The sequence below is a fragment of the Lepisma saccharinum genome, chromosome 12 (assembly GCF_977018435.1).
Source record: "Lepisma saccharinum chromosome 12, izLepSacc3.1, whole genome shotgun sequence".
Taxonomy (NCBI): Eukaryota; Metazoa; Arthropoda; class Insecta; order Zygentoma; family Lepismatidae; genus Lepisma; species Lepisma saccharinum.
Genome location: NC_139240.1, coordinates 43,474,272 through 43,487,207, shown reverse-complemented (window position 1 = coordinate 43,487,207; position 12,936 = coordinate 43,474,272). Strand labels below are relative to the sequence as shown.

At 38.0% G+C, this 12,936-nt stretch overlaps 1 protein-coding gene across 1 annotated transcript in view; it reads left to right on the top strand.

Moving 5' to 3' along the window:
• Positions 1-36: 36 nt before the first annotated feature.
• gus (splA/ryanodine receptor domain and SOCS box containing gustavus) overlaps positions 37-12,936 on the top strand; it is a 164,990-nt gene continuing 152,090 nt past the window's right edge. Inside the window, exon 1 of the mRNA XM_083132221.1 lies at positions 37-257. The gene's annotated coding sequence lies outside the window, so the exon portion shown is untranslated. The remainder of the gene's footprint in view (positions 258-12,936) is intronic.

Sequence of the window (12,936 nt, the reverse complement as noted above, 5' to 3'; positions counted from 1 at the left end):
GTCGAATGTAGTAGGTACAACTAAAAATCACGTGATCGTTTGCGCCGGCCATTTTATTCTGTACACATCGGTGCGAGTTTTGTGCGCGGTTTGCCGTAAAGTGCGGATGTAGTGAAGACCTGCCTTTCGTGGGAAAGTATGCTACTGTTAAATATTTACCGAAAATAGTGGTTGAGTGAAATGTGAAGTAATTTCCAATAATTCGACAAGAGGGAATAAAACAACTTGCTGAAGCATGGTTCGGATGTCCAATCAAGGTCAGCATCTTAATTTACTGCTTGTATTTTGATTAAATTCTTCGGATATTTCTCTGAAAGTGAAACCTTACACCTTTGCAATACATTGTATAACGAATTTCATATTTTAATGTAGGATAAATGAAATTACAATGCGCTAAATGTCGAGAGGAAAATGTGTCCAGTTAAAGTCATTAATAATACGAAACAATATTGTGTTTGCGACTAAGTCCTTCGTAGTTTGTTTTGATGTCCTTATTTGTTTTGATTTGGGACGTCAGTGTTGATGTTTGACTGTAGGCTAGAGTTAGAGTTGGTATTTTAAAAAAAACAGCTCGCATGTGTAGTAAAATAATAAAAGTGACTATATGAATCGAAAATTAAGCTGCTCGGTATGTAGTGTATTAATTTCTGCGCGAACTTGTACCACAGGCTTATGTTACTATTGTAGCATGCACACATTTATGAGGACGTGCAGTCATTAAAATATGAATTATGCCATACGTTCGTGATTTACTACAGGTAATTTTCCCTAGAATCCTTTTCGGAAATCAGTTAACATATTGCGGGTTACTTGGAGGCCGTGTCAATGTTGTACAAATATTGTTTCACAAAATCAGAAGAATACAATATCAAGAAGGAAGAATAATTAAATTGGTTTACTAGACCTATACAAAAATGAGGGGTAGTTCATTGGGGAAAGTAGAGATTTGTTGACATGCCAGAAAGTCATTAAATACAAAAAAGCTGAGGTTGTATTACCTCAGCTGATATAGGCTACCTTCTCCTAGCATTTATAAAGTAGCACGTCTGTGAAGTTCTCCACATTTTCCTCAGCCACAAATACAAGCCACGCCCACGCCGCACCCCTTACGGCAGGGTTGCAATCCCAGAAACCAGACCTTCCCAGGCAATATGTAAATGAACATTTCGGATAGTAGTAAATCATGAAAGTTGAATTTCATGATTGAAATACAAAGAATAAACATCAAAGAACACAAGGAAATGAAGTTTCACGATAATTTTCTACAAATAACGAAGATATAACCACCCGAAGAATGACTCTTTTATCGCCATATGCAACCGTGACCGTTCCAGACGCGACTTGCATTTTCGACCCCTAAGACCAATGAAAGTTCCATTTCATGACTTTACAAATAAAGAATAAACATCAAGGAACAGAACCAAAAAAAGTTTATACGGTGACTTTCAACAAATAACGAAGATATAACCATCCCAAAAATGACTTATTTCTCGCGATATGCGACCGTTACCGGTCCAGCCACGAATTGCATTTTGGGTTCTTAGAACGAATCAAAATTCCATTTCATGACTTTACAAATAAAGAATAAACATCAAGGAACACAACCAAAAAAAGTTTATACGGTGACTTTCAACAAATAACGAAGATATAACAGTCCCAAAAATGACTTATTTCTCGCGATATGCGACCGTTACCTGTCCAGCCACGAATTGCATTTTGGGTTCTTAGAACGAATCAAAATTCCATTTCATGACTTTACAAATAAAGAATAAACATCAAGGAACACAACCAAAAAAACTTTATATACGGTGACTGTCCACAAATAACGAAGATATAACCATCCCAAAAATGACTTATTTCTCGCGATATGCGACCGTTACCGGTCCAGCCACGAATTGCATTTTCGGCGCCTAAGACCAATCAAAGTTCAATTTAATGATTTTAATACAAAGAATAAACATCAAGGAACACAACCAAAAAAAGTTTATACGGTGACTTTCAACAAATAACGAAGATATAACCATCCCAAAAATGACTTATTTCTCGCGATATGCGACCGTTACCGGTCCAGCCACGAATTGCATTTTGGGTTCTTAGAACGAATCAAAATTCCATTTCATGACTTTACAAATAAAGAATAAACATCAAGGAACACAACCAAAAAAAGTTTATACGGTGACTTTCAACAAATAACGAAGATATAACAGTCCCAAAAATGACTTATTTCTCGCGATATGCGACCGTTACCTGTCCAGCCACGAATTGCATTTTGGGTTCTTAGAACGAATCAAAATTCCATTTCATGACTTTACAAATAAAGAATAAACATCAAGGAACACAACCAAAAAAACTTTATATACGGTGACTGTCCACAAATAACGAAGATATAACCATCCCAAAAATGACTTATTTCTCGCGATATGCGACCGTTACCGGTCCAGCCACGAATTGCATTTTCGGCGCCTAAGACCAATCAAAGTTCAATTTAATGATTTTAATACAAAGAATAAACATCAAGGAACACAACCAAAAAAAGTTTATACGGTGACTTTCAACAAATAACGAAGATATAACCATCCCAAAAATGACTTATTTCTCGCGATATGCGACCGTTACCGGTCCAGCCACGAATTGCATTTTGGGTTCTTAGAACGAATCAAAATTCCATTTCATGACTTTACAAATAAAGAATAAACATCAAGGAACACAACCAAAAAAAGTTTATACGGTGACTGTCCACAAATAACGAAGATATAACCATCCCAAAAATGACTTATTTCTCGCGATATGCGACCGTTACCGGTCCAGCCACGAATTGCATTTTCGGCGCCTAAGACCAATCAAAGTTCAATTTAATGATTTTAATACAAAGAATAAACATCAAGGAACACAACCAAAAAAAGTTTATACGGTGACTTTCAACAAATAACGAAGATATAACCATCCCAAAAATGACTTATTTCTCGCGATATGCGACCGTTACCGGTCCAGCCACGAATTGCATTTTGGGTTCTTAGAACGAATCAAAATTCCATTTCATGACTTTACAAATAAAGAATAAACATCAAGGAACACAACCAAAAAAAGTTTATACGGTGACTGTCCACAAATAACGAAGATATAACCATCCCAAAAATGACTTATTTCTCGCGATATGCGACCGTTACCGGTCCAGCCACGAATTGCATTTTCGGCGCCTAAAACCAATCAAAGTTCAATTTAATGATTTTAATACAAAGAATAAACATCAAGGAACACAACCAAAAAAAGTTTATACGGTGACTTTCAACAAATAACGAAGATATAACCATCCCAAAAATGACTTATTTCTCGCGATATGCGACCGTTACCGGTCCAGCCACGAATTGCATTTTGGGTTCTTAGAACGAATCAAAATTCCATTTCATGACTTTACAAATAAAGAATAAACATCAAGGAACACAACCAAAAAAAGTTTATACGGTGACTGTCCACAAATAACGAAGATATAACCATCCCAAAAATGACTTATTTCTCGCGATATGCGACCGTTACCGGTCCAGCCACGAATTGCATTTTCGGCGCCTAAGACCAATCAAAGTTCAATTTAATGATTTTAATACAAAGAATAAACATCAAGGAACACAACCAAAAAAAGTTTATACGGTGACTTTCAACAAATAACGAAGATATAACCATCCCAAAAATGACTTATTTCTCGCGATATGCGACCGTTACCGGTCCAGCCACGAATTGCATTTTGGGTTCTTAGAACGAATCAAAATTCCATTTCATGACTTTACAAATAAAGAATAAACATCAAGGAACACAACCAAAAAAAGTTTATACGGTGACTGTCCACAAATAACGAAGATATAACCATCCCAAAAATGACTTATTTCTCGCGATATGCGACCGTTACCGGTCCAGCCACGAATTGCATTTTCGGCGCCTAAGACCAATCAAAGTTCAATTTAATGATTTTAATACAAAGAATAAACATCAAGGAACACAACCAAAAAAAGTTTATACGGTGACTTTCAACAAATAACGAAGATATAACCATCCCAAAAATGACTTATTTCTCGCGATATGCGACCGTTACCGGTCCAGCCACGAATTGCATTTTGGGTTCTTAGAACGAATCAAAATTCCATTTCATGACTTTACAAATAAAGAATAAACATCAAGGAACACAACCAAAAAAAGTTTATACGGTGACTGTCCACAAATAACGAAGATATAACCATCCCAAAAATGACTTATTTCTCGCGATATGCGACCGTTACCGGTCCAGCCACGAATTGCATTTTCGGCGCCTAAGACCAATCAAAGTTCAATTTAATGATTTTAATACAAAGAATAAACATCAAGGAACACAACCAAAAAAAGTTTATACGGTGACTTTCAACAAATAACGAAGATATAACCATCCCAAAAATGACTTATTTCTCGCGATATGCGACCGTTACCGGTCCAGCCACGAATTGCATTTTGGGTTCTTAGAACGAATCAAAATTCCATTTCATGACTTTACAAATAAAGAATAAACATCAAGGAACACAACCAAAAAAAGTTTATACGGTGACTGTCCACAAATAACGAAGATATAACCATCCCAAAAATGACTTATTTCTCGCGATATGCGACCGTTACCGGTCCAGCCACGAATTGCATTTTCGGCGCCTAAGACCAATCAAAGTTCAATTTAATGATTTTAATACAAAGAATAAACATCAAGGAACACAACCAAAAAAAGTTTATACGGTGACTTTCAACAAATAACGAAGATATAACCATCCCAAAAATGACTTATTTCTCGCGATATGCGACCGTTACCGGTCCAGGCACGAATTGCATTTTGGGTTCTTAGAACGAATCAAAATTCCATTTCATGACTTTACAAATAAAGAATAAACATCAAGGAACACAACCAAAAAAAGTTTATACGGTGACTGTCCACAAATAACGAAGATATAACCATCCCAAAAATGACTTATTTCTCGCGATATGCGACCGTTACCGGTCCAGCCACGAATTGCATTATGGTTCTTAGAACGAATGAAAAATCCATTTCATGACTTTACAAATAAAGAACAAACATCAAGGAACACAACCAAAAAAAGTTTATACGGTGACTGTCCACAAATAACGAAGATATAACCATCCCAAAAATGACTTATTTCTCGCGATTTGCGACCGTTACCGGTCCAGCCACGAATTGCATTTTGGGTTCTTAGAACGAATCAAAATTCCATTTCATGACTTTACAAATAAAGAATAAACATCAAGGAACACAACCAAAAAAAGTTTATACGGTGACTGTCAACAAATAACGAAGATATAACCATCCCAAAAATGACTTATTTCTCGCGATTTGCGACCGTTACCGGTCCAGCCACGAATTGCATTTTCGGCGCCTAAGACAAATCAAAGTTCAATTTAATGATTTTAATACAAAGAATAAACATCAAGGAACACAACCAAAAAAGTTTATACGGTGACTTTCAACAAATAACGAAGATATAACCATCCCAAAAATGACTTATTTCTCGCGATATGCGACCGTTACCGGTCCAGCCACGAATTGCATTTTGGGTTCTTAGAACGAATCAAAATTCCATTTCATGACTTTACAAATAAAGAATAAACATCAAGGAACACAACCAAAAAAAGTTTATACGGTGACTGTCCACAAATAACGAAGATATAACCATCCCAAAAATGACTTATTTCTCGCGATATGCGACCGTTACCGGTCCAGGCACGAATTGCATTTTGGGTTCTTAGAACGAATCAAAATTCCATTTCATGACTTTACAAATAAAGAATAAACATCAAGGAACACAACCAAAAAAAGTTTATACGGTGACTGTCCACAAATAACGAAGATATAACCATCCCAAAAATGACTTATTTCTCGCGATATGCGACCGTTACCGGTCCAGCCACGAATTGCATTTTCGGCGCCTAAGACCAATCAAAGTTCAATTTAATGATTTTAATACAAAGAATAAACATCAAGGAACACAACCAAAAAAAGTTTATACGGTGACTTTCAACAAATAACGAAGATATAACCATCCCAAAAATGACTTATTTCTCGCGATATGCGACCGTTACCGGTCCAGCCACGAATTGCATTTTGGGTTCTTAGAACGAATCAAAATTCCATTTCATGACTTTACAAATAAAGAATAAACATCAAGGAACACAACCAAAAAAAGTTTATACGGTGACTGTCCACAAATAACGAAGATATAACCATCCCAAAAATGACTTATTTCTCGCGATATGCGACCGTTACCGGTCCAGCCACGAATTGCATTTTCGGCGCCTAAGACCAATCAAAGTTCAATTTAATGATTTTAATACAAAGAATAAACATCAAGGAACACAACCAAAAAAAGTTTATACGGTGACTTTCAACAAATAACGAAGATATAACCATCCCAAAAATGACTTATTTCTCGCGATATGCGACCGTTACCGGTCCAGCCACGAATTGCATTTTGGGTTCTTAGAACGAATCAAAATTCCATTTCATGACTTTACAAATAAAGAATAAACATCACGGAACACAACCAAAAAAAGTTTATACGGTGACTGTCCACAAATAACGAAGATATAACCATCCCAAAAATGACTTATTTCTCGCGATATGCGACCGTTACCGGTCCAGCCACGAATTGCATTTTCGGCGCCTAAGACCAATCAAAGTTCAATTTAATGATTTTAATACAAAGAATAAACATCAAGGAACACAACCAAAAAAAGTTTATACGGTGACTTTCAACAAATAACGAAGATATAACCATCCCAAAAATGACTTATTTCTCGCGATATGCGACCGTTACCGGTCCAGCCACGAATTGCATTTTGGGTTCTTAGAACGAATCAAAATTCCATTTCATGACTTTACAAATAAAGAATAAACATCAAGGAACACAACCAAAAAAAGTTTATACGGTGACTGTCCACAAATAACGAAGATATAACCATCCCAAAAATGACTTATTTCTCGCGATATGCGACCGTTACCGGTCCAGCCACGAATTGCATTTTGGGCCCCTAAGACCAATCGAAGTTCCATTTAGTGATTTTAATACATAGAATATTAGTTTCATAACAGGAATAAAATTCTTCCTAGTTAATCAAACAGAATTCCGAAGCCAAAAAATCTTTAAATAACAGTACTACAAATTACATTAACCAGCTTACGTTTTCATATAGGACCAGTTCAAGGAAAGAACATTTGGATTCACAGTTTTCAAAATTCCAAATCACATGCCAGAGGTATCAACTACAGGTTCATTGCACAGAGGAGGAAAATGAAAGAGGCTTACTCCAATCCCCTTAACCTGTCATGGTAATCTCAGTATCTCTCCCTTGTATGCTCCTTGCCGCCACCAGCCCAGGGGGAAATAGGAAAACTGGTGCATTCCTTTCACATGGCAGCCTGTGGAGCGAGTGACCTTGGGGTATTCTCAACTCTTCCCTCCTCTTAACTTGGATGTTTACTTTAGGTTAATTAAAGAGTTCATATACTCTACTTTAAGTGAAGGAAATTTGTAAGGGAAATTCACATACCTTTCATCCATGACCACACATGATTTACTGAAAAGGAAAATCATGCATGAGCGACGACAAAACTGGTGATCAGGAAGGGGTTTAGATGAGCAACCGACTGTAACAAAGTTAACAATTAATAAGCGTCAATTTCCATCTCATCTATCCACGTTCGCGAGATTCTGTTGTACCTCAAAAGCAACAAGGGATTAAAGAAAACTCGTTTCTCGCCATATGGAACCGTTACCGACCCAGCCACGAATTACATTCAGAAACTTTCATTTTTTGCTTTTAAAATAAAGAACAAAAATCAAGGAACACATTTAAAAGAGAGTAAGCCGTCACCTTTAAAAATTAAGAAACATAAACATCCCACAAAAAAAAACCCTCTTTTCTCGTCGTATAGAACCGTTAGTGATCCTGCCGCGTATTTTTTTTTCCGCGTTTGAGCGCAGACGTGATCGGGCGGAGGGGCGGTTGTTAAATGTATCTTTCCATGCTTTGATCAAAATCGACAATATTGGGACAGAGTAATCTGTAAGCTTGTTATTTGTTAGTGTTTGTAAAGTCCAGGATACATAAAGGAAGTTCATTACTTTTTTTCAGGTGTTCTCTTTCTCTTTGCAGCTTTCTTAGACTGATGGGAGGGCGGGGGAGTTCTCTTGATATGTTGCTCCGAGGGCCACCTGCAAGGTGAAGTGACCTTGTGGAATTTCCTTCCCCATGCAGGTTTTCACCTCCAATAATGAAAGCTGTTTACAGACTTTGAGTTTGCTAAATTTATGGCATGTGGCAGAAACTTGTGCCTGTTTGGTGTTTTCTCCTCTATAAGATTAATTAAATTAGCACACACAAATAAATTAAATGAAGCAAGTTGTCACTGATCGAATTATTAAGGAACAACACATTTTTTGATGTTGCATATGTACCAGTTATTAGCAAAGTAGTTTTGGAAGAAATGTATGTCATAGATGCAAAACTTTTCGATTTTCCCCCCTCCCCCAAAGATAAGCCTCATGTCCTATTCTACCCTCTTCCCTCCAAAGTAAGTTTTCAGCTATGCACACTGTAATTGGTGGCAATTGTAATGGAGGCGGTTGCATTCATCACTAAGTGTTTGTCGATTTTTTAAACCCTTCAGTCCTCCTCTGTAGTGGAGTAGTTAGGACAGTGTGCTACAACTCCAGGGGTCCTAGGTTTGAATTCTGGGATGGGTCTAATGTTCTTTGAAACTTCGTCGCTCTCATCCTCATCTGCACAATTAGCCAAAATAGGTAGGAAATTAAAGGAAAATGATCTAAATAAATCACAGAATTTAGTACTACTTTCATTTTAAAATTTGGCTTTCACAAAAACTTCGGGGGGGGGGGAGGGTTGTATCTCCATCGGAACTTTCCCAGACGGCCTCCACCGCCCCCCAATGGAAGGATGGGAGTAATTTGGTGATTGAAGTCCACTTTACGCACAGTAAGGCTAATCGGGACTGGACCTACAGTTTAAAGTGGGATCCGAACTACTATGTGCCCCCACCGGGTATCGAACCCGGGACCTCTTGATTACAAGGCGAGGACGCTACCATTTGATTTATTTTACTTCCGTTTTTGTGCCAATTTTGGCTAATTTGCAAAGATGGGGATGAGTGATGATATGAAGAAAGGACACTCACAAAGATCCATGCCGACCCGGGACCCCTGCCGCTGTACTGGGATGTGGCAACCGCTCCGCCACGGGGGCCAGCGCCGGGAAGGAAAAAGGGTGGAGGTCAACCGGCGTACTCAAATATCAAAACTAACTGACCACCAAGGGCGTGTTTAATTTCTTGTTGTATGCCATCTTCCCATAAGTTTAAATTCGTCCCGCAGGTTAGTAAGATGATGCGAGTTTATTATTAAAAAAATAACTCACAATAAATTTCGTTCGTGCAATGTAAGCTACACATATTTCATAAAGTACAAGAGAGTAGTATAATAACTAGATAAACCCCGTTGTTTGGTGAAATAAAGAACGGCAAAATAAAAATTATTTAAAAGATAAAGACAGCCGAAAATTGAAAGATGAAAGCAGTGTTCTCTGGTTGTAATTCTGGGGGAACTGATTGATTTCAGGTTTAGCATTGTGTTCAAGGCCAGTAGAAAGGAAAAAATATTTTCCGTCAACTTCCGAGCCTTCCTTATTATAATTATGCTATTGTCAGTTTCCAAACAGAAACATCTAAAAGTTATCTTCTTCCCTTTGTTTTATTTTCGTCTCTGGAATTGTTATTCTATTAGCATACCAAGTTTCATGTTTGTATCGCAAACTGATAGTCGCCTATGTAGTCTTTGGAATTCGGAAACAGCCGCCCCGGTGGTGGAGTGGTTAGCACATCGCGCTACGACGCCAGGGGGCCTGGGATGACTGTAATAACAATGAAGAACTCTTTTTCAGTACTGGTTAATATGGTTTGTCATCTCTCATCTGCCTATCGTACACACACAGAGAGAACGCGTTACACCATGAATAAAATTTGAAATATAAACAAAACATAACAATATTCCTCAAGGAATAGCAGATATAATCAATCTTCCTTGAAAGAAAATAGTCATACAGTCTATGTGAACATGTTGAAATACAATTTTTACACGGTACTCGCATTAAAAAAAATCCTTTCATACGTTAGTCTGGTTGCTAATATGCAACAACAATAACAAAAGACTCGAGAACCCTTCCAAAACCGTAAACAAAGCATTAATGCCATAGACGAAAATTTCATTATTTATTCTGCAGGCTGCAATCGAGGCATTTCAGTAGGATGCACGATAAAATATATCGCAGTTACCTCTTTTAGCATTTGTTGTAGAAGTTCTTCAGCGAGAAACGGGTGGTTATTTCCATGAAGAAGGGGGGGGGGGGAGTTGCATTTACCAGTGGACATTTTCCGAGTTCTTTACTGCATCCTGGGCCTTCCCGATAGCGCAGTGGTAGCGTCGTCGCCTTCTAATCAAGGGGTCCCGGGTTCGATAACCGGTGGTTCGGATCCCACTTTAAACTGTAGGTTCAGTCCCGATTAGCCTTCCTGTGCATAAAGTGGACTTAAAACAGCAAATCAATCGATCTCTACTGCACCCTGCCGGACGTCATCGCAGACGAATTCTAAGCACAGAGCATTCTTTTAGTGAGTGTCCCTTCATCAATTTCATCATAACATCCTCACCTTCGCGATTAGCCAAAAGTGCCGAAAAAGTCAAGTAAAGTAAAACAAAATTTGTTTTTCAGATTTGGGTCCAAAACTTAGAAGAGGGCTTTAACCCTGTCTGCTCATTCACAGAGTAGTACGCCAGTCTCCCTTCCCCCTTAGGACCCGAGAGAATTGGGACAGGGTTTCATTTGCATACTCGGGTGTCATATAAAATGAACCCACTGGTGTCGGGAGGGGATCAAACAGGTACGACGACCCTATCCCTTGGAAATTGACATTGGTAACTTAAACTTGCCAAAGCACTAGAATGCATTGTACAAGAAATCGTAATTTCTAGTTTTCATAACAAAAAAATAATAATAATGTTAGGTACATCGATAAAGAAAGTATTGTAATTTACAGGAACCAGTTTATGTTTTCATATTGAACCAGTTAAACCAAATACATTTCGTTTCATAGTTTTCTAAATTCCAAATAACATGTGAGAGGTAGCAACTACAGGTCCATTGCACTGAGGAGGAAAAGGAAAGAGGCCCTTAACCTGTCATGGTAATCTCAGTATCTCTCCCTTGTATGCTCCTTGCCGCCACCAGCTGAGGGGGAAATAGGAAAACCAGTACATTCCTTTCCCATGGCAGCCTGTGGAGCGAGTGACCTTGCGGTATTTTCAACTTTTCCCTTGTCTTAACTTGGGTGTTTTACTTTAGGTTAATTAAGCACTTGATAATACTCTACTTTTGATGAACGAAATTTGTAAGGGGAATTCACATATTTTTCATGCATTACCACACATGATTTACTGAAATGAAAATTCACGCATGAGCGACGACAAAAACTGGCGATGGGAAAGGGGTTTGGAGGGGAAAAAAACCTGTAAAATAGTTAATAATAAATAAATGCAATTTTCCATAAAACATCGCCAGATTCTGTTGTAACTCGAAAGCAAAAAATAATTAAAAGAAAGCTCGTTATCGGTTAATTTCATGGTCGATAACGATCGGAAATGAGCGAACTGAGTCGTCCTGGTGCATATCCTGAAAGGGATCTCGAAATCATCCACGTCTTAATAACCGGCAGGTCGGATCCACCTACTCCGGACGGTTTGGCACCCTCGGCCAGGATTCGAACCACGGACTCCTTGATGACAAGGAAGTCACGTTACACACTGCTCTATGGTGGATATTTGCACAGCCGGATACAGTATCACGCTCACGTAAGACAATAAGCTCCGAAATGTTCACAATTCAGTCCGGCGCCAGCCGGCGCCGTAAGCATGTCAATGACTCGTTAGGAACAACAAATGTTCCGGCAGAAGATTTTTCAAGGCCCACAAAGAAAGGTAAGGACCGGGTCTTGTTAAACTGTAAAACGCCAGTCAGTACCTTCCTCAGGGGGCGGTTCCTTAAAAGGAACCTTGTCATCTCTCCGGGGTCAACCTGGGGAAAAAAGAAAGAAAAAAAAAGCAGAAAACAGAAAAAAAAAGTGAAGATACAATTGTCAAAATCATCTAACAATACTATTCGGGAATATAGAATTAAGTATTGGAGTCTTTATATTTGTGTATTTTGTATAAGTGTTCTAAATATAAACTAATTGTCAACTCTCACACACAAGCCTGCATGCATACTTTCAGGCAAGAACTCTAATGCAGCAGCACAAAATCATTTCTAAAGGTAGGAAGGAAGGACAGTTAATATTTAGAAAGAATTCTCTCTTAAATGTAGGGGACTGACACAGAATGACCATTAAATGTTATTAAAGTGCAATATAAAATTCCATTCCCAACCAAAATACAGAAACATATTATTTTTTTAATTTTAATTGCTGTATTTCTTTCGTAAATACCTTGTCACATGTATAGCTGTCTTTTTGCAGAGGAAATTTCTCCGCATTGTCCGAATTTCAATACAACCTGTCCCTGTTACTCCTGCTGTTATAGATTCAGTTCTAGAAAGTTTTTCACGGCCAGCATTCCATCCTTATTCCAGTGAACTAAGTCTGTCCTGGAGCTTCTTCCATATCTCCTATAAAAGAAAATCTTTGAATGTACTTTTGAACCCATGCAGGAATTCAGGACTCGATGTTAAGAACAAAGCTTACTTCATATTATATATATTTTCTATATTTTCCAACATTATGCTATCTCTTTATGTGATATTACAGTGTCTCTTAGAACTGTTTTTCTATGCCAAGAAACCAATGTTTACAGC